Below are 21569 nucleotides of genomic sequence, written 5' to 3'. Positions count from 1 at the left end.
GCCAGCGCCCGCGCAACGAGGGCACAGGACCCGCTCCCACCGCTCCTGCTCCCCAATAACACCGGGATCGGGCTCTCCTCGCTCCTTCCCCGGAGCTGGGGGTGCCCCAACATCACCCCCCTGCCACGGGGCACCCCAACGGGATGTCACCTCCCTGCTGTCACCTCCCTGCTGCCACCTCCCACCGCAGCATCCGCTTCCTTCGCCGAGGAGCCCCAGGGGAGGGGATGGTGACATTCGATGGCTGCGGGGCACCCGCCAGCAGGAAACCCCCCCAGGGCCACCCAACCTGCAGCTGCCTGATGCGTGGGAGGCTCTGGGCACCCCAGGGTGCTCGCACGGGGATGTCCCCGACAGCTGGGGAAACGCAAGAGCCTAAAGGCAGGGGAGAGCCCGGCCGTTTGGGGAGACCCCGGTGATTTGGGGAGACCCCTTGTGCCCTTCGCACCCAGGGGGAGGAAGCCCCCAAGCTTCATCTTGTAGGAAGGGGGGGACCTGAGCATGTCAAATCCCCAATTCCCACACGGAGCAGGCTCCCACACAACCACCACGCACGCACCAGGACGATGCCAAGTGCCCAGGGAGGGGATTTGGATGGGTCGGGGCTCACGTCCCCAAAAGCCACCAACCCCTGAGGGTTCGCATGCTCGTCCCCACGGGCAGCAGGCCACCAGCTGCTCCCCACTTCCACGAAGCCCAGATCCCCTCCCACACCCAGCCCAGACAGAGCTGACCCCAACCCCATCATCCCCACCCAGACACCCACAAATCTGCACAGATCTGGGGGCGACGGAAAGGGCGCAGCACCCGCGGGGGACACAAACCACACAACCATGACCCCGGTGGATGCAGCAGCAGCATCCCACCTGAGCGGCCTCACACCATGGCACATCCTCCTCCTCTGCCTCCCACAGGGCTGCAGGGACCGAAAAGCAGCGCGCTGGAGGGATGGGACGGTGCCTGAGCCACGAGGTTAAGACCCAAGGGGAAGGAGAAGGGCGCAGGCGAGGGGGCAGCGAGGTGCAACCTGCTGCAGGAGCGCAGCCGCTTGGTGCATGCCCCCGCAGGGAGCACAAGCAGCTGGCAGCAGCCCACTAATTACAGCTGCTGCTCACATTTGCTCCTATTTCGCCTCTTGTTCACCAAGGCAGGAAAACTGGTTTGTTGCACGCCCAAGGCACCCATCGCCTCTTGCAAAAGAAGCGGCGAAGAGGCAGGAGAGCACCGGACGCGCTGCGGCACCGCAGGACAAGCTCGGACGCAGCTCCCCTCCACCCCCCCAGCACAGCGCCCCAAAATCCAAAATCCCAGCCCCGGAGCCGGCCCCGGGGTTCCCACATGGGGCATCCATGTGCCGAAGCCACCAGCGCATGGCCGGAGCAGGAGCCTCTGAGCTGGGGGCTCAGGAATCTGCCCGCGCCCCCGGGCTTCCCCTCGCCACCAAGGGCAGAGGAATTTCAGGGGGGTGGAAAAAAAAAAAAAAAAAAAAAGAAAGAAAGAAAAAAAAACCTCGGAGGGAGTCTCCAGGCGAGCTGTCAAGGGGAATGTTTCCATCTAAGGCCTTGGTATTTCTCTCCCGGCGCCTGCACTAAATCACCCGGGCTCCTCTCATTATTCTTTTGTGCTTTACAAGGTAGCGCAGCCGTCGGGCAGGGGGAGGAATGCAGGAGGAGGCACGAGGCGAGCCCCAGCCTCTGCTGCACAAAAATACCTGGAGCCCCCTCGGGCCGGGCGCCTTCAGAGGGTGCCGCAGCCCCAGGTGCATCCAAGGGAGGGGAGATGCTGGGGCTGGGGGCCACAAGGGGCTGAGACGTGGGAGCTGGTGGTGCCCGACCACGCCGCGTGGTGCAGAGCCCCAGCCTTCATCCCCTGCTCCTCCCAGCTCAGCACTGGGAAACTGGTTCCTCCTGCCCCGGCATCGCAGGCACCACGGGCGGTGATAAGGCAGCAGCCGGCCAACTATTGGGCAATTGGGCAACTTCACTCAAGCTTTTTTTTTTTATGTATTTTTTTCCCTCCCCTTCTCCTCCAAACCCAGTTGGATCCGCTGGGCAATTCCCCTCGTGGCGAGGGGAGCAGGGAGCACAGCTCTGCCCCGTCCCGGCACCCCGCAGCACCTCCGTTCTCAGGGCTCCCTCTCTGCTCCCCCACAGCCATGGATCCGCCGCCCCGCAGACCTGGCCCTGGGTTTTTGGGTCACCCCACATCCCTCGGCCTCCAGGGAACCTGCAAAGCCCACGGGGATGCTCGGAGGCCGGGCTCCCAAAGCGCTGATGCAGGGAACATCGCTTGGAAGCGGACATCAGCACTGGCTGGGCTGGAGGAGACACGCTTTGGAGGAAAGGGCACAGGATGGGGTTAAAGCACAACACAAGACGGGGGGAGCCCGGAGCCCTTCCCTAAGGGACGGGGTGCTCCCCGCCCCGCAGCCGTTTGTAGGGGCAGCGGCAACCCCAGACCTTGGCACCGCGACCAGAACCAGGCTCCTGGACCAGCTCCATCCCTGCTGTGCCCCCCCTTTCGCTCTGCTCCCCATCAGATTTGGCCCAAACACCCATTTGGCCCAAACACCCATCAGATTTGGCCACCAGGCACACATCTGAGCCAGCCTGCACCGAGTCCCGGGCTCCCTTCGGCTCCCCCACCCAGCCTGGGGACACCACAGGTTTGGGAACTTGCTGGGCTCTGACTGCCACAGCCCCACAAACCAGAGCTCCCCGTGGCTCCAACACGCCTCATTCCCAGGAACAGCACCCCTGCGTGCAGGAGGGGATTAATTACGGCCCGTTAATCAGCATGGCAACGTCCTGGAGGGGGCTGGACCTTGCCCCCCTGCACCATACGGGGGTGGGGAAACTGAGGCAGCGAGGTGCCGGGGGGGCTGCAGCCCTCCGCCAGCCCCCAGCCGGGAGGAGATCCCGGCAGTCCCGACTCCCACCTTTCCGCACCCTCTTCAGGGAGAGGAGAAATAGCTCGGCTTAAAATAAAACGAAGTAGCAGGCAGGCACCGACCCACGGAGACCGAGGGCGTCTCGCAGGCAAAACAACACCCGGAGAAGCAGAGAGCGAGCGGCCGGGGCGCATGGGTACAGCCACGGTATTTTTAGCAGGATTACACAGGGAGAGGGGATTCCTACCCTGAACATCCCCGGGGGCTTAAAATAGGCCCCGCCACTTCCTCCAGCAGCAGCTGGGAGGAGCATCGGCTGCGTTTGCTGTCACCCGTGGGGTTGGTGAGCACCCCACCGGCCCTATACACCCCAGAACCCACAGGGGACGTCCACAGCCGGGCTTCCCCTTGGGATGGGTTTGGTTCCCTCCCCTGCATGTAGCTGGGGGCTCTGTATCACCGGGGGGGTGAGGCTGAGCCCCCTGTCCCACCGCAGGGTGTCCCTGGGGAGCGATGCCGGCGGCGGGCGCACAGCACTAACCTCTCCGCCGGCGCGACGAGCCGCTTCCTCGGCGAAAAGAGAGAGCACGTGCAAAGAAAATAAGAAACAGCGATCAAATCCCTCCTGGTCACAGCAAGGGAAACTGAGGCAGGGGGCACAGAGCTTGTTTGACACCTGGACTTGATGCCCAGGGTCTCCCCAAAGCGTGGGTGCAGCCCAGTAGAGGGGAACCCCGATGCGCCCGGCCACCCCAGTGCTGGAGGGCAGCAGGGACGGCACCACGGGCACGTCCCCAAGCTGGGTGCCCGACCCCGAGGCCAGCAGCAGGGACACGGCCGAGGGGACGCTGCCACACGGGCTGGGGACGGGGTGGCTGTCCCCTCTGCTCCCAACGGTGTCGGCTCCAGCTCACATCACGGGTCACTTCTCCCACCCATGCTCGCGGGTTTCCCTCGCGCTGCGTCACCGGGACGTCCGGGCTTCTCCACTCAGAGCTCCAAACAAACAGCGGGGATTTGGGGAGGAGAAAAGGGAAAGGTAAGCAACCAGGCTGAGGGGTGGGGGGGGGTGGAAGCCCCCTCCTCGCCCCAAAAGGGTTAAAAAAGCAAAGGCAGCAGAAGCGTGCCTGCGATAGGAAAAACACCCGCGCTCCCAGGGCGAGCGCGCCGGCTGCTCGCCGCTTCCCTTCCCGACATGCCCCGCTCCTGGGAAAGTGTAGGCTGTTTTCCATATATAACTGCAAACTGTTCCATGCAGTAAGAAGTCTAATTAAAGGGAGGGAGGGAGAGAGGGAGCGACGCAGAAGACCAAAAGGCAATATTTATACGAGGGAAGAAAGCCCTGCATCCCCGGCACCAAATTAGACCCTCGCCGAGCGAAGCCCGTGATATCATCGGGAGATCAAATCTGGGCAGAGCGGCGGCTTTGCAGAAGAGGCAAATCAGAGCCTGGAAAATATGTACCAATAAATAAGAGAGGAGAGCCAGATGGGCCAAGAGAGCACGGGGAGGGGCAGGGGAAGGACTAGCTAATCCGAGCCAGTTGCTCAGGATAATGCAAAATATCGCGGGAGCGCGCGCGCACGCCCCGGCCCCGCCAGGCTCCCCCACGGCCCGGGGCTGGAGAAGCAGCTCTTTAAGCAAATAGCAGCAATCTGCTTTAAAAAAAATAAGAAGTAATAAAGCCACACGTGAGGGAACGGGGAGGGAAATGGCAGCGAGGAGAGGGGCTCGCTGGCGCAGTGCTGGAGCCGAACAACGGGGTTGGGATGGAGAGGCAAGGGGGCACCCACCCCACGCACAGGGTGAGCCACGCAGCACCCAGCCCTCACCCCACTGCTGCCCCCGGGCAATCCCACAGCCAAAATCCCCCTCCTCAGTGCCTCGGGACACCCCCTTGTCCTGCATCTCCAGGGCAGGGGGGGATGTGGGGAGACCACGTGGGGCTGAGCAGGGAAAGCGCACGCCGGGGCCGTTCTTTGAAGCCTCTTTGTTAGAGCTGCACTTCCCACAAGTGCCAGCCGCAGCCCCAAGGTAACCCGCAGGCAGCTAACACGTTCCCCAGTTATTAGGTCCTCTGCCTACGCCAGGTGTCGATGCATCTGAAAGCCGTTAACGTGCTTTAATTAAAGCGCCGATAGATTGAAGAGTCGCCCTGCCCAGGCTGAGCCCTGGCGGAGAGGCTCGCTCCGGGCTGCGCTGCTCTGCGCCAGCCCCAAAATCACCACCGGGTGCCAGCAGCTGGGGGCAGCCCCCCCTCGGTGTCCCCAAAGCGGACGGGACCCATGGCCCTGTCCCCCAGCACGTGCCCTTGTGCCTGGCCCCATCTAGACCCAGCGCCCTCCTTGCGCTGTGCCCCAAGCCCCCCACGCTCCCTCCTGCTGTCCTTCAGGCACCGCCCCAGTGGCTTCCAGTTGCACCAGTAACCCAGAGGCACTGGGATAGCTCTTCCCTCAGGGCTCAGCACGAAGTTGCCGGCGAGGCTCCTGCTGCCCACGGGTGTCCCCCAAGCTTGGGGGTGCCTCCCAGCCCCACTGGCACTTGCCCACCTCCTGGGTTTTGCCACCACACTCACCTTTCGTGCCCACAAATTGCAACCCCACGGTGATGGAAGCAGCCTGCAGCTCACCCCATTAAAACCCTGCCTTCAACCCACAGCAACGCCAAAAACCAACCAGCCTGAGGCAACTCCACTTGGGGGCAGCGACCCTCGCAGCAGAGCCAGGCACAACGCTCAGGGCACCCCCTTGCCACAGCCACCCCATTAAATGGGGGTGCAGCACCCCAAGCCCTACATTGAGCCGTGCCCCACCTGGCACAGACCCAGCTGCCCTAAAACAGCCGAGCAGCGCTCCCTGCCCTCTGAACAAACTGCCTCTGAGCCACGAGGTCACCCGAGGTGACAGCGGGACGGTCACCGCTTTGCGCTCAGGGGACCCTGCGGGCAGCACGGCCGCGGCAGCCCCGGCCTCGAACAGGCGTGCGTACAGGTGGGTATCGAAGCTCCAGGGCTAATCCGGGGATAATAGCGGCTTTAGCAGCGATAGGGCAGGAGATTACTGCAGCGATCGGGGCGTCGAGGGCGCTCTGCTGCCAGAGGATCTGCCTGGAATAAAGCGAGCGGATGGTGCTGAGCCGGCTGCTGGCTCCCCGCTCGCCGCCACCGAGCCGAGCAGCACAGCACCGGGGTGAGCGAGGCTTCCTCGTCCTCCACACTGACCTCCTGCTGCAGGGCAGAGAGGTTTGGGGAAGCCCTGCCCTCTCCTCCGGGTCCCTGCTTCCCGAACCCATCCCTCGAGCAGGGCAGGAGCGCAGCAAGGCTCCTGCGCACGCCGCAGGGCTGGGAAAACAGCGAGGCTGCAGGCAGCTGCGGCCAGAGGAGTGGCAGGAGGAAGGGAGGATCCCTTCATTGTCCTTTCCAGAGGGAAAAGGGACAGTCCCCTGAGCGCAGTGCCAGCCAGGGCAGGAAACACCGCAAGCCTCCGGGTGGCATCTGCCCAGGGAGAGAGCAGCAGAGACCCCGCACGCACCCCCCCCTTGCGCCGCAGGAGCGCGAGCTGCAGCGCCTTGCACGGATTTGATGCATTTCACGTCCAACTGCAGGAGCGAGAGGATTCCCCCGGCTGCTGCCCTGCAGAGAAACATGCAGATGCTGCAGGGGAGAGAAAAACAAGGAAACGCCGCCTGCTCCACCCCGAGCAGGCAGCTGAACGCGGGCGCAGGACGGCGGCGCGAGGTGAAGCCTGGCGCGCGGCAGCCGAGCGCGTCTGCAGATGGCAGGCAGGGACGGGGAGAGAGGAAAAACAACGGCGAGAAGGGACGCAATGAATTAAAGGAGATTAAAGGCAGCGGGTCGGGAGATAGCACTACAGCCTCAACACACCAGAATCCAGCAGTGAGCGGAGGCAGAAGGCGATGCTGAAGGATTTGGGCTCACCAGAGCCCAGCCCAGGGCAGCACCCAACCCTCGAGCACCCACTGGGTACCCAAGCGGCCACCTCTGTAGCACCCTGGCTGAGCCTCCCCAAAAAAATCCACCTGCAGAACACGGCTTCAGCCTCCTTCCCCAGCAGGCAAAGCAGCCTCTCCTCCGGGAGCAGTGCTCAGCTGCGTTTTGGCACCCAGAGCACACCCGAGTGATTCCAGCCGCCCATGGGAAGAGCAGCCCGCAGGCTCAACCCCCCTGCGGAGCTGAACAGCGCTCCCAGGGCTGGTCCTCGGGGGGCACAGCGCATCCCCTGGGATGCAGGAGCAGGTAGCAGGATGAGATTAGGTTTCTCCCCAAGGGAAGGGGGATTTCTCCTTCCCCAAGGAGCTCGCTCGGGGCGGCACGGCGCTCTCCGAGGAGGAAACTGCCCGAGCACTCAGCCGGTCCGGCCCTTTTTGGTTTTGGATAATCCACTTGGGGTCAGCTCCACGAGCAATTCGTCACTCGGGAAAAGGCTCCGCTTCGCCCCTCCTCCCTCAAATAAAACTCAAAAGACATCATTTAGCCGAGCCCAGCCTGGACGACTAAAAATAGCCAGCACTAGTCACCCTGGAAAACGCGGGCTGGGCACTTTCACACTTCAGCAGCGTGGCCGTGGGGACGCGGGTGTCTCGGGTCACAGGAGCTCTCCCTGCGGTGTCACCGGCTCGGGGAGCAGCCCGGCCCCTCAGCACCCCACAGCTCCCGGCCCCTGCGCTTTCCCCAGGCGGCGTCGGGCAGGATGCGGTGACTCAGAGCCACGTCTGCACGAGGACACCCAGGAAAGAGGAGCAGGAGCCACGCTTTCAGTTTTTCCACAGCCAAGCCGGGTTTACGGTCCCGGCTCCCCGCAGCTGATTCACTCCCCAGTTTCCCCAGTGCCCCCGGGCAGAGGCAGCCAGGTCCCTCCGCCCGGACGCGGGATAAATCCCGGCACTGAGTAACGCGTCCCAGCGGGCTGCTGCTGCTGCAGCTTTCCTCCTCTCCTGGCACGAGGGACGTGACCCTCGCCAGGCACAGCTCTGCCTTCCCGCAGCCCTCCTGGGGCTCCTCTGCCACCAGGATATCTCACCCCTTATTTTTTTTTTTGTCGCTGGTGCTCACAGGGTTTTTCCAAATAAATTTGTGGCTCCTCCTGGGTGGGTTCTGCGCAGGTGGCAGCCAGAACCGGGAGCTTCCCAAACATCCCCTGCCCCAAACGGCCCCTCCAGCACATCACACCCGCATCCGTCCCCCTCCCACGTCACCCCGAGCTCGGCTTTCACAGCAAACCTCACGGCTGGGGCTTCCGAAAGCAGCCGAGGCAGAAGCTGCCCGCGGGCCTGAGCCATCTTCTCGCGTGTCCTCGCGTCCCTTGGCTGCCCGCGGCGGTGACAGCCTGACGGATGGCACGCGGCCGTGAGCGGCGCTGCCACCGCCGGGTAAAAAGCATCCGCACAGCCCAGCCCGAGCTCTGCCCGCAGCAGCCAAGCGCTTCGCCAGCCCGGGGTTACTTTCAAGTGGCTTGCAAGAAGGTGGGAAGGAAGAGATAAAAAGCCGGAGCGCTGCGCTGCTGAGTCTCTGGGAGGGCTGGGGCGAAAAACGGAGCATTGGCACCTCTGAGCTCGGCGACTCGCAGGAATAAGATGATAAAAAGCCACACACGAGGGAGGGCGAACACCACGGCCGGGGAAAGCCAAGGGAAAGGAAAGGGACGACGGAGCCCGAGCTGCCCAGCGGGGTCCTGAATTAGCACCTTAGGAAGCGGCGCTGCAAATCGGCCGCCTTCTGCCCGAAATCTGAGCCCGGACCTGAAAAGCCGAGCGGGGGATCCGCTGCTCAAAGAGCAAAGGTCGCGGCGAGCCCCGGCCAGACCCCGGCGGGGCCGAGCTCTCAGCAGCCCCCCCGGGCCGAGCAGCCTCAGCACCTCCAGCTTATTTTTAGCCCGGGGAGCGCAGGAGCCGCGAGCGAGCGGCGCTTTCGGGTCCCGGCCCCGGCCCCGGGGGAGGCTTTGGGGTTGCCACCGCTGCAGCGATCCCCTCGGGTCTCAGCCCTCCCCACCGCCCCCCCTGTTACCAGACACAGCCCCCTGCATGGAGCACAGCCCCAAGCCTTCCTCCTGCTCACAGGGAGGAGGAGGAGGAGGATGCTGGGGTCAGGACCCCGCGGCACAAGGCTCCGGCTTGCTCCCAGCTCCCTGCGGGACGGCGCCGCGGCGGGCAGGGCTGACCTTAACGCACCCGAGACAAAGAGGAGCCGGCGGCGGCCTCGACGGCGGAGAAATCGGGGGGGACACGGGGTGCAGACCCCCCTCCCCGGGCCGCCTGGCCGGGGGCAGCAGCAGCAGCAGGCCCTGGGAAGCGCCGCGCTCGGCTCCCGTCGGCGAGCGGGAGGGATCGGGATCGGATTCCTCCCTCCCCATCCCCTGCCGGCCAAACTCTTCCGGGTAGGGCTCCGACGCGCTGCCCAGGCACCCCAGCGCCTCGCTGCATCCTGCAGACCCCGGTGGCTTCAGCAGAGGGGGGGGAAAAAAATACACGTTAATCGCCTTAAAATAAATAAAAAGGCCTCGGATTTGCACGGCACCGACACGGCGGGCGCAGCCTGGGGACGCCGGAGCGCCCGGCTGCTTCGGGTTTTGGTGCCCGGCTGCCGACTCATCCCTGCCATGGAAGCCAAAGTTTCCTCGCCAGCACAAAGCAGAGGGGACAGGCGGCCAAATCCTGCACCCACCGAGGAGTCCCCGCGTATCCCAGCATGGGTGGGGGACGCAGATGGGACAGGTCCCCCATGGGGGCAGCCTGGAAGCGCTCCGCGGCCCCGTATGCCCACGCCAGGGTCCCCCCAGGGCCCTCTCCACGTGCCGGAGCACCCCGCGCCCCAATCCCCAGCCCCACACCTCGGCTCCCCCAGGTAAAACCCAGAGCCAGGAGCTCCCAGGCGGGAGGGCACCGCGCTCAGCTCTTACTCACGGGGAGCTGTCGGAGGATCTGGGTTGCTTAATTAGCGCTTTAATGAGTCCCCATCCCGGCGAGTGACACGCCAGCCACTCGTCATGCGCTCCGCACGTCTCCTGCCTTTGCTTTCTTCCTTTCCCTACCCAGGGTTAGCGCTGCTGCCTTCTTCTTCTTCTTTTTTTTTTTTTTCTTTCCCTCCCCTTTTCTAATGAACAAATCGAGGGGCAGGATTTATAAGTCCGCGGAAACTCTATTATCCCTCCGCATTAAAGCCAAAAGCGACTAATTAAAACATCAAAGTCGGACGGTTCGTTAGCCGAGGCTCGGGAAGCCCTGGCGGGGAGCGGGGCTCCCACGGCCGCACCGTGGACCTGCACCAGGGGACACGAGTGGGGGAGGACAGGGCGCCACCACCCCCACGTCCCTCCCCTCCAGCCGGTCACTGCGCTCCCCCCCTTGTCACAGGAGGGAGGATTTGGCACGGAATGAGGGTTTTGCACAGAGGGAGGATTTTTTTTTTCCCCAGGGAGAGCAGCCCCTTCCCCTCCCACTGCGCCCAAAGCTGGGAGCTGCATCCCCCGGGAGCATCTCCAGCACCACGGGACGGGTCCTCGGTCCCTCCTGCCCAGGACACGAGGGTGACAGGGACGGGCTCGGTTCCCCAGCTCACCCAGGCCGATTTCTTTCCTCTTCCACCACTTCTCCACATCCCAGCCTCACGCCGCATCCCCGAGCCCGCTTGGCTCCCATCCCAGCAGCCTCTGGCGAGACGAAGGGATTTGGGGACGCCGGAGGGGGTGACACCTCTCGGCACACGCCGTGGCCACCCCTCCACACCCCATCGAGGCACCGTGGTGTCCCCCCGGCACGGAGAGCAGCAGCGATTTGCCGAGCACAGCGCAGCCTCCCCCCCCCCGGGGAGGGGCCCGGGTGCCCTGGGGAGGGAGCAGAAGGTAGATAAGGGGAGCAAGATAAAGGGAGCAGCAGATAAGGGGAGCAGCTGGTAGATAAGGGGGGCAGGAGATAAGGGGGGCAGGAGATAAGGGGAACCGCCGCTCGCCCTACAGCCGCCGCTCGGCGCCGGGCTCCTCGCGTCCCCCCAGATCCCTGCAGGCTCCTTCCACGGAGCTGCAACGGGTGCTGGCGACTGCCGTGGGCAAAAGCATGGCCTAGCAAGGGTAAATATATATTAATTTATAAAAAAAATAAAAGGAGGTGAGCAGGGAGCGTGCAGGGAACCCGCAGCCACGGCGCGGGCAGGGAAGGTGCCGGCAGCTCCCCGGGGCAGAGGCAGAAAAGGCCCTGGGGAAGGGGGGAACTCCGCGCAGGGCTCCACCCCGGTGCTCTCTGCTGCACAACAATGGTGTGGGGGAGCAGCAGTCCCTCCCTGCTCTTACTCACCCTTCCCCGGGACCTGCGGTCGCCCCACGGCCGCTCCCAGCTCCGTGGGCACGGCGCAGGGCAGGACGCGCGGCACCGGCACCGGCATCCCCGGCGCTGCAGGAGCCAGAGCCACGGCACGCCAGGCAGCCAGCGCAGGGAATTCCCTCCGTCACCGTCTCAACCCCATAAAAAAAAAACACCCAAAAACCAGGCGGTGACGCCACCCTGCACCTTCTCAAGCCTCTACCTGCAGCTCTGGCAGCATCGCCCCGGCGAGCTCGTCTCCCCGGGGAAGGTGCCAGCACCAAGCTGGGGGCTCGAAAGCGTCCCCGGCGCGGCACCCACGGCCCCGCTGCGGGCGAGGGTGGGTCGGGGAAGGAACCTGAGCCCCGAGGGGCTGGGCACGGTGCAGGGCACGGCGCTCCGGGGCCGCTGGAGGAATGGGGAAGCTCCGCGGGGCCGCTCGGGTGCCCTGCCCAAGGCGAAGGCAGCCAGCACGGGCACCTCCTCCATCACGGCGGGGCCGCGCCAGCTTTGGCACGGGGCAGGAAAAGCACGGATCTGAGAGCAGAGGCGACGGCTGCGGGGAAGCAAAGGGCACGAGGATGTTGGGAGGCCTCCAGGACCCCCCCCCCGGCTCTCTCCATTCATCCCCGGAGAGCACGAGCTGCGGTTTGGGGGGGGGGGGACACCCTGTCCCTGCCACCCTGAGGGGTCTGGGGTGGCAATTCCTGGGGCTGGGCACCCAGGGGCTGCCCGCAGGACAAAGCCTTGCAGCAGGGGGGGGAGCAGAGGGAATCGGGGGGGGGGGGGTTTGCTCCTCCTGCTCCCCACAAAATAATTCAGGTGCCTTTCGGTGCTCCGGGAAGCACAGGATTGAGGTCGAGGGCACCGTCTGGAGCCACGCAGCCAGCACAAACCCAGCGTGCCGGACATGCAAACAGCAGCACCGCAGCCGTGCGGGGTGGGGGGCACGAAGCAGTGCCCCCCCAGCACCCACACCTCCGCCCCGCCGGGCGCAAACAGGCTGCGAGGAGGCTTCGGGGTTTGCAAAGCGAGCCCCCACCCAAGCTCAGGTCTCCAGAGATAAGAGGACAATAACCTATTGTCCCTCCTCCCGCGCCCTTCCCAGCACCCAGCTCGCCTCTAGCAATGGGGGGGGGGCCCACCCAGCCCCACGCCGCCACCCCAGGACCCCCCCCAACCCCCGGGGGGTCGTGCCCAGGGGGGTGCCGTGCGCCCATGGGGGGATGCTGGGGGGGACGGAGCACTGCGGATCCAGGACCTCGCTGCAGACAAGGGGCAGGAGCCAGACCCGCCGGCCACGGGGGGCCACAGCCTCACCACTTTTCATTTTTCCCCTTTTTTTCCCCCATTTTTCCCTGCCCCCCCCCACTCTCCCCACTCCTCCGCTCCTGCTGTGGATGCGATCGTCCGCCTCGGGCAAGCAGCCCCCAAGGGAAAGGGATTGATTTATTATTTTTTTTTTCTTTTTTTGGGGGGGGGACACGACACGACAGCCCCCCCTGCATCGTCCTTGGGCTGCCGCAAGGCGCTGCCCCCCCCCCCCCCCCCAGCCCTGCGCTGCCTCTGCCCATCCCTCTGGCCCCGCTGCCAAGCTGCGGCGTGCCCAGGGCTGGAGGCAGTGGCTGCATCCTGCCCCCCTCCCCATTTTGTGCCCCCACCACCCTTTTTGTACCCTCCAATCCCCCCCCCCACGGCCACACGCAGCCCCAAACCCTGACACCCCCCCCAAAAAAAATAGGGGCGAGCAACAAGTTGCAGGACGCAGGCAAGGCTCCTTCAACCCCCCCCCAAAAACAGGGTGCACCCTCCATTAGGACCCTCCACGCTCCCTATAGACCCCCCCAGAGACCCTCACCCCCCCCCCCCAAAGACCGTGACACCCCCCCAAGGACCCTCCCCCATTTGGGGTCGCGCAGCGCCGAGGCTGGGGGATGCGCATCGCTCCCGGGGGGGGGGGGGGGATAAGGGACCAAGACACAGCCCCCCCCTCTATTTTAGCACCCCCCCTCCCCATTTTAGCCCCCCCACACCCCATTTGAGCCCCCCCATCCCACCTGCTGCGCTGCGCCCCCCCCCCCCGCTCCGTCCCTTCCTCCCCGGAGACTTGGAGACGGGGAGGGGGGGCTCAAAAAGGGGGGGGTCCCTCCCCTCCTACGGGGTGAGGACAGCAGCTGCGACCCCCCCAGACTCTTCCCCCAACGTACAACACCCCAAAAAAACAATAATAATAAAAATAACCCCCCCCCCCCAAAAAAAAATAAACCCAAACTCACCGGCTCTGCGCCCAGCCCCGGCTACCGGCGGAGCCCCCCCGGGAGGCCATGGGAGGAGGAGGAGGAGGAGGAGGAGGAAGAGGAGGAGGAAGGCGGCGAGCTCCGGGGCTAGCGGGAGAAACTGCTTGTCATGGCAACCCCCCCAATCCCCCCCCCCGAGCCGTGCCGAGCCGAGCCGGGCTGGCCCCCGCCCGCCGGGGGAGGGGCCCTCTTAAGGTGGCGGCCGCTTAAGGGGGACGGGGAGGGGCACCCGGGGGTCCTCGCCCCCCCCTCGTCCCTTCCCTGGGGTGTGCACCCCCCCCCGGACCCCCTCCGTGCAACCCCCCCCCCGGGGTGGGGGGGATGCGCAGCGCCCTTGGTGGCCACCACCGTGGTCCCCCCTCCCCTTCCCCATTCATTGGGGTCCCCCCCCCCATCCCCATTTATTGGGGTCCCCCCCACTTTGTGCTGTACCCCCCCCGGGAGGTGTAATGCATGGAGAACCCCTACAATGTGCCCCCCCCCTCGGGCAGCGCACGCCCACCACCACCCTGTGCCCCCCCCCCCCCGGCACTGGGGGTGCAAAAGGGTTTTGGCACCCCAAGGCTCTGGGAAGCACCCGCCCGGTGTAGCCCCCCCCCCCCCGCTTGGGTTGTGGGGGCACCCCCAAGCCCTATGGGACCCCCCCCCCCGCAGTGGCTGCACCCCCCTGGGGGGCGTGGGTTGAGCCCCATGGAGGTGAGGTGCGTGCGCCCCCAAAGCAGTGGGGACTCCCCCACCCGCAGCAGGGGTGTCCCAAACTGGGGGGGGGGTGCCCCAAAGCAGGGTGCGTACCCCAAAATGGAGTGGGTGCCCCAAAATGGAGTGGGTGCCCCAAAACGGGGTGTGGACCCCAAAGCAAGGGGGGTACCCCCGTGCCCAAAACCCTCCCTGCTCCGGGCACGGGGATCTCCGGAGCACCACCAACCGTGATAAAAAATTTAGGGTTCCTCAGGGGCACTGAGTTTTGTCCTCCCTGAGCTGCCCCGTGCCCATCGGGGTGTGCGCAGCCCCACAAAACACGGGGGGCAGCCCCCCCAAAATAGGGCGCAGCCCCCTGCCGTCCCCAAGGCCACCGGGTGCCGGTGTCACCCAGGAGGGCGCACGCACTCCTCCAGCTGTAGAGGCTCGAGCACAAACCACGGCCCCCTCACCCTGACAGACCCAACCCTCACCCCTTTATTTTTTGGGGGGGAGAAACGAGGAGAAAACACGCACACCAAGAGAGGCACCAGGCGGCATCGCAGCGGCCCTGGTGCAACGCTGGGTGTCGGCAGCCTTCCCTCAGCACTAATCCTGTTGTTTGGGCACGCAACCCAGTTCAAGCTAAACCAGTGTAACATCTGCGCGCGCCCAAGCCCTGGTTTAACGCTCGTAACATTTTTTTCCCCCCCTTCGAGGGCCTGCACCTCGATAATTTTGCGCTCGGAGTGGTGCCAGGGGAGGGTAACCCAAGGGTCCCGCGCGCGCAGCCCCCAGCAAACGCTTTGGGCTCTTTGCTGGGGGGTTCCTCCCCAGCCTCGTGGAGCTGTGAAGCCAAATGTGTGCTGCTAAAATGTCTCCGCTGGGTGCTGGGTGTCCCCCAGGTGAGCAGAGCCCCTGCGCGCCATCCTTGTCCCCATCCTTGTCCCCTGGCTCAGCGGGGACGGGGAGCAGGCACCGGCGCTTTCCCTGCACCGACCCCATGGGGCGTCCCCCCAGCTCGGTGCTTGGCCAGGCAGGGAAGTCGGGGAGGTCCCTCACAGCACCCAGCACCGTGGAGCACCCAGACTGCCGATATTCGGTGGTGGGGCCCCCCCCGGCATTCTCCTGGGGAGTTAAACCCTCGTGGTGAGTCCTTCTTATGGGACCTGGGGCTCTCAGGACAAGAGCGCGCCGCCCGTCACCGAGCGCACTCGGGCATCTTCCATCTCTGAGCACGGTTTGTCCACCACAGAGCAGCAAAAAGGAAGCAGGGTGGGTTTAAGCCAATGTCCTGCTCCCCCCCCCCCCCAAAAAAAAAAATAAAATTAAGCATGGTGCACTGAGCACCTCAGGTCTGGGTGACCGCAGAACAGCTCGAAAAAGAGCTGGGGGTGCAGAGGGCAGACGGTGCTGCCAGCGGGCTGGGCGCTGAGCTGCTGTTGAGACCTAAGGGCCTTCTAAAACAGGGTTTTCGGAGCTTGGAAGGAGCCTCCGACCATCTGGATTTGGGCTCCTGAAAGGAAATCGGCCTTCCTGCCTGGGGGAGCCTGTTGTTAGCGGGGCAAGGCGCCTGCCCAAAAACACCACCGATTCGCAGCCTCTTTGGGCTCCGGCTGAGATGGATGAAGGCAGCTCCCTCCGGCCCGGCCCCAGGTGCTGGCCGGTGGAAGAAGCGGCCAAAATCCAGCAGAAAAAAAGCGACCACAGCAAACACGGAGGCTGAAAGCCCCTTTCCATTTCACATTGAAGGAGAAGCACACGGGGGAAAGCCGGGCCCTGGCAGGAGCGCGAGCGCCTCGCCGCCGGCTCCTGCTCACATCGGCCCCGCTTGCTGCAGCCAAGCAGGGCGCTGGGGCAAGGTACTTGCAAGGTTCCTATGGGGAATGTTTTGGTGTTTTGGGGTCACGCAGGCCCTGGGCTGGTGCTGAGCTAATCCTGCTGTGAAGACGTGTCCGCACGCTTGCTGGGATGGTGCCTGCGCTCCGCTCCCCGGTGCCGCCCCTCTTTGTCACCTCCTGCTCCCCCTGTCCCACAGCCCCTCGGGATAAAGGAATAAATAAATACAGTGCCCAGAGCGTGCTACGTGTCCCAGAGGGGCAGCAGCTCAGCCCGGGGGGGGGGGGGGTGGCAGGATGGGTGCCCCGTGCCCTGCTGCCTCCCCGTGCAACGTCCCCGGGGAGCGAACTGCTGCGCCGGGGGCAGCCGCAGTGCAGGGGCTGGGAAGGCGAAGGCACCGGAGGCTTTGCCGCCTCTGGAGAGGTGACACGGGGGTGTCCCCGCGCTGCTTGGCTGGGCACAGCCGATGCTCTGCGTTTCTGCAGCTGGGCGAGGAGGGAGAAGGAGGCAAAGCTGCAGTCCGCAGCCCCTCTGCTTGTCACCAGCTCCGAGGGGGATGCCGGATCCTGCCGGCGAGCCCCTGCAGGGCTGCTCCCTGCGTTGTGCTTGTGCCTTTGGCCTCCCTGCTCCTCTTGGACGGCGGCTGGAGACTCAGATATTCATTTGTTCCCTCTCCTTTGCCCAGAACGAGCTCCGGCCACGTGTGCCGGGCTGGCGGGGCCGGCTGCGCACCCGGGCACGCGGCCGCGGGAGTGCATCAGGTTTCAGGACCTGGTCGTCCTAAATCCTGCAGGAGCCCCGCTGTGATGGGAGCCTCGGCTGTTATCTGGATCCTGGTATCTTTTTTCTGTGCCATATGGGACCGCGGTACTCCGGCCGGGTGCTGTGTGAGCAAAGCAGAAAGCGATCCCATGCCCGAGCGGTGCTCAGCCTGAAGGAGACCAACAAGTTAAAAAAAAAAACACCCTGAAACGTAAAACATCATCCCGACGGGCTCTCCCGTAAAAAAAATTGGGCTTAAGTGATGATTTCCCTTTAAAAAGAGCATGAAACTTCACAATAATTTGTCTTTAATGTCTCCCAGGCTGGGAACTTGTAGGTGGAGTTTTAGCCCAAAATGAATTGAATCAGCCAAGTTGTATCAGCCAAATTACAAACCCATCAAAACCCGAGGCCAGATCCTGATCTCATCGCCGCGGGTACAAATCCAGCGTGGCTGCGCTGGAGTCGACGGGGAAGATTTTGTCACCGTGCCGGGGCGCAGAGAGCAGGATTGGACCCCAGGGTTTCTCATGGAAACACTGACTGAGCCTTGAGCACAAGGCAGAGCCGGGCGTCTGTGAAATCTCTCTCCATTCAGGGCTAAATATAGGGAGAGAGAGAGAGAGGAGAGAGAGAGCGATTCAACTTTCTGTGCTCACGGATAAATAAACCCCAAGCCAGGAGATGCCAGGAGCTGCCGGGGGTCCGGCCGCCCCTGTGGCCCCATCCTGCGGGAGGCAGAGCCGGCGGCGATGCTGCCAGGAGGTGCCTGCTGCGGTGCTGGGCTGGGGCAGAAGAGGCTTTGGCTGCCTCTGCTTCCCTTTTTTTCCTCTCTTGGCCCAGCCCTGAGCGTTGCTGGGCTCCGGTGCCCAAGTTTTGCAAGGTTTGTGCCCAAAGCTCGTGCCCAGCCCGCTTGGTGCCGCCAGGAAGGGTCCCATCCTGCACCCAGCTTTGCCCCTTGCTGGGTTTGTCTCACCTGGGACTGAGCTTTCTTCTTGCTCCCTGGCAGCTCCCCAGAGCCTCGCAGCCCCAGAAAAATCCCCGAGCTGCCCTGCCACGTTATTGCTAATAAACCTCTCCTAGACCGTTCCTGCTATCTTTTACTCTACCAGCCCCGTTAATTCCTAATTAAGCAGCTACTTCATCGGGAGGGGGGCTGAAAATAAAAAGCGAAAGTGGGACAGGAGGGATTTGGGCCCAGTTTTGCTTTATGAGCGTAATTAGGAGACAAAATTGCTCATTCACCCAAGGAATTCATCACCAAACTGCTCCGGAGCTGCCAGACACGTGGGGTTTTCCCTGGGCACCCGGTGACTGCCGTGCCTTTCCTCTCCCCATCCTTGTACGTTCCCATTTGGAGCCAGAGCCACAGCAGGCTCGAAATCTATCAAAACCCCAATATTTGTGCCAGCCGAGGAAGGGCTGCTCCTTCCCAGACACCCATGGGCAGGGGGAGGCTGGTACCATGGGTGGGGACACGCCAAAGCCCCCCAGGAGCCCTGGGTGCTCCCGCTCCTTCCCTCTCCTTGCAGCACCCCATGGTTAGGGCAACACAAACGCCACCCCTTGAGATCTCGGGGACACCCCAGTCCCTTCCTCGAGGGCTTTGGAAGGAGACGGCGAGATCCTCAGCTCCACCTCAAAATGAACATTTCCCCCCCCCCCCCCTTCCCCGGTTCCGACCTCCTTCCGTTCATCACATCGAGGAGGAACCTCGTACTCGGTGTTTGCAGCACGCTAACACCTCCGGGACCTCAGTGGGACTGAGGAAAGTCCCTGCTGCCGGGAGTGACAAGGCGGTGGGTAGTGCTGAAAGGGAGGAGGGAGAAGTGACAACGCCAGGGGGGGGGGGCCGCTCGCGCCGCCATCACCCACAAGCTGTCGGTGGAGAGGCGGAGGGGCCCCGGGATCCCGAGTCCTACTTCGGTGCCTTCCTTCCAGAAACTCCAGGAACGGCCAGGATGGCACGGGGGGCACCAGGTGCTGTGCCCCATGGCACCCGGAGGAGCAGGATGTCACCGTGTCACCACAGGGCTCTGTCCCAGGGGGTCCCCCACCTCCAGCGGTGCCTTCACGCCCTCTCGCAGCGCCCCGGTGATGGAGCAGGGCCAGGAGCAGGAGCGAAGGCGCAGGGCTGCATCTCCTCCTCCCTGCTTCACAGCACGAACACAGCTCCAACATGCAGTGTGCAGAAACACCAGGCCTCCCTAACCCGTGTCACCCCCCCGGGGCAGTCCAACCCGGAGGCATCCCTGGTATTTTGCTGGTGTCGCTGCCTCCAGGGCAAGAGGAAGATGCTGGTGGCCACGGGGGGATGGAGCAGGGCAAAGGCAGGGTGAGCTCAGCCCCTGCAAAACCCCAGCCGCGAGCAGGGAGAGGTGGCGAAGGCGGGCAGCAAAAGTACGAGATGAAAAGGTGACCTCTCCGAGAAACAGGGGGAAGGAAACCATCAACACTGCCAGCCGCGGGAAAACAACAAGCAGCGACTGTTTGATTTGAATAATAACCATCAATAATACATCGCTAAGAAGCTGCAGATGACTGCAATTAAAAGAAAAAAAAAAAAAAAAGCAAAAAAAAAAAAGCATTGCGTTCCCTGAGCAAAATCTAAATTATTCCTCACAGCTTGTCCGCGCGCTGCGTTATATTAAAATGAAGCAGTTCCTGGTGCGGCGTGGCTCAGCGGAGCCCGGGAGCCCGGGTGGAAGGCATAAAAGAAGAAAAAAAAAGGCCAGGAGAAAGAAGAAGAGCCCTAATGTAGAAGGTTATAAATATTTTACAGCCGAGGAGGAGTGGGGAGCCACCGATATAGATGCGATTGCGGGCGTCCGTGGTGGGAGGGAGGAATTAATCACAGAAACAGAGGAGAAAGTTTTCTCCAGGAGCCCATGCACACACCCACGGGCAGAGCAGCTTGGGTGGGGGGGCTCCTGGGTGCTGGGTGCTGGGGTCTCAGGGTGCTGGGCAGCGTGGGGGCTGCTCCAGAGGGTGCAAAGACGACTTGGTGCTGATGCCTGCCCCTGCCAGGCACGGCGGGCAGGGTGCTGGGGCCAGGACGGGCACTGCGCTACGTCTGCCTTTCGATTCCTCTGCAAACACGGAGTGAAAACGTTCCCTATAAAATCAAATAAAAAGATGAAACCCTGCAGGTGGGGCTGGGAACGACCCCGTGCACGTGCTGTGCTTTTTCGGGTGCTGTTTGGGGGCTCTGCTCTGTGTGCCCGCGGGTGACAACCCCGCTATGCGCACCCTGCACCCTGCGGAGCCGCGGCGCTGAGCAAACAGCAGCCACCCCTCCTGGAGCTATCCAAACACGGGCTCTGCTGTCCAAACACAGCTCCCAGAGCCGGGTGCCGGGCTTGTTGCACCGCTCCCCATCCCCGTCCCTGCTGGCGGAGGGAAAGGAGCAGGGCTCCGAGCACCAGCCCGGTGCAAACACCTGCAGACGTCGTCCTGGGTGCTGCTGTCTCCTGGCAGACACCAAAAGCTTCCCGGGGGAGGCTGGGGCTCCAAACCAGCCAGCCGTGCAGCTGGAGCCCTTCCCCACCCTACACAAACGGCTCCTTTCCCCGAAGCCCTGCGATAGCAGCGTGGGACACTGCTGCTTATCAGACACCGTGGCGTGCAGCGGGAGCAGGGGAGGCCTCCCAAGGCCAAGATGTTTTCTTTTTTTCTTTCTTTTTTTTTCTTTCTTTTTTTTTTTTTCTTCTGTCTAGCTCTCAGCTAGGGCTTCCCAGGCACCCCAAGCACTTTGCAGCACCGGGGACACCTCCATCCCCCCTTCCCACAGCCTGCAGGCAGCACAGGACGCCCGTTCCCAGCTCCAAGCTTTGTCTCCACCTTCCCTTTCTGTCCCAGCTTGGTCCCGGGTGCAAGCAGAACACTGCTCGTTTGCACGAGGTAGCCCCAAGCCCTGGGCCACCGGCCCCGGCCGTTCTCCTCCCCTGTCCCCAGCAGCACTGATTGGAAAAGCTCAGCGGCACCTGCTGGGAGCCTCTGCAGGTATTAAAACCTCTGCGCCTAAAAGCGCCTCTTTAAAAATTAAAGCCTCAGTGAGAGAGAAATGAGTCGTGACGGGGAGAGATGAAGCTCTCGGCGTCTGCACATCGCTGAAGGAAGGAGCGCCGGTGCCAGCGCCGAACGGAGTCACCGTCCCTGCTGCCCTGGCCAAAGGGATGGAGATGAAGTGATTTTGAGCAACCGCTTCGTCCTGATGCTGAGCCCCATCCAAGCAGGGCAGTCGCAGCCCAGCCTTCTGCCACGGCCCCATGGAGACCCCGAGGGTCCCCAGGAGGACCCCGAGGGCTGTGCTCCCCCAACAGACCCCACTTGGCCACCAAAGCTTTCTGCAAAGCACAAGACCCCACGGGCAGAGTGCACAGGGGTTACCTCAAACCCCAAAAGCCGACAAAGCTGGTACTGCAATGCCAACGGGCTGCTGGAATAGCTTCTGCTGCAAATATGGCACAGCCGGATCCCTTCTGCGAGACGTGCATGTGTCGCACATCGCCGGTGACGCCAGCGACTTATTTCCCCGCTGACTGCTGAGACGGCTGCTCAGCTCCCTCTCAGCCGTGACGTGGGAACCTGCCCTTAATTTCCAGTGGCACCAATATGCTTGCTTCCCCCCCCCAACCCCTCCCTGCCAGCCCCAGTTTGCTCGGTGGGGGATGTGGCAGGCAGCGCTGCAGCCCCCCGAGGGGTGCTGGGGGCCCCTGAGCCCAAAGCTGGCACACGGCAGCCTCCCGGGGAACCAAACCCAGCAGCTGATGGTGAACCCAGGCCGTGCGTGA

The 21569-nt window shown here is 63.7% G+C and overlaps 1 protein-coding gene across 6 annotated transcripts in view; it reads right to left on the bottom strand.

Moving 5' to 3' along the window:
- ATP2B4 (ATPase plasma membrane Ca2+ transporting 4) overlaps nt 1-13617 on the bottom strand; it is a 42903-nt gene extending 29286 nt beyond the window's left edge. For all 6 annotated transcript variants that reach the window (XM_084302027.1, XM_084302022.1, XM_084302023.1 and 3 more), the window contains exon 1: nt 13477-13617. The gene's annotated coding sequence lies outside the window, so the exon portion shown is untranslated. The remainder of the gene's footprint in view (nt 1-13476) is intronic.
- Between the last annotated feature and the right edge of the window lie 7952 nt (nt 13618-21569).

The sequence above is a fragment of the Netta rufina genome (genome assembly GCF_964035555.1).
Source record: "Netta rufina genome assembly, chromosome: 26".
Taxonomy (NCBI): Eukaryota; Metazoa; Chordata; class Aves; order Anseriformes; family Anatidae; genus Netta; species Netta rufina.
This window is presented reverse-complemented; position numbering and strand designations above follow the sequence as displayed.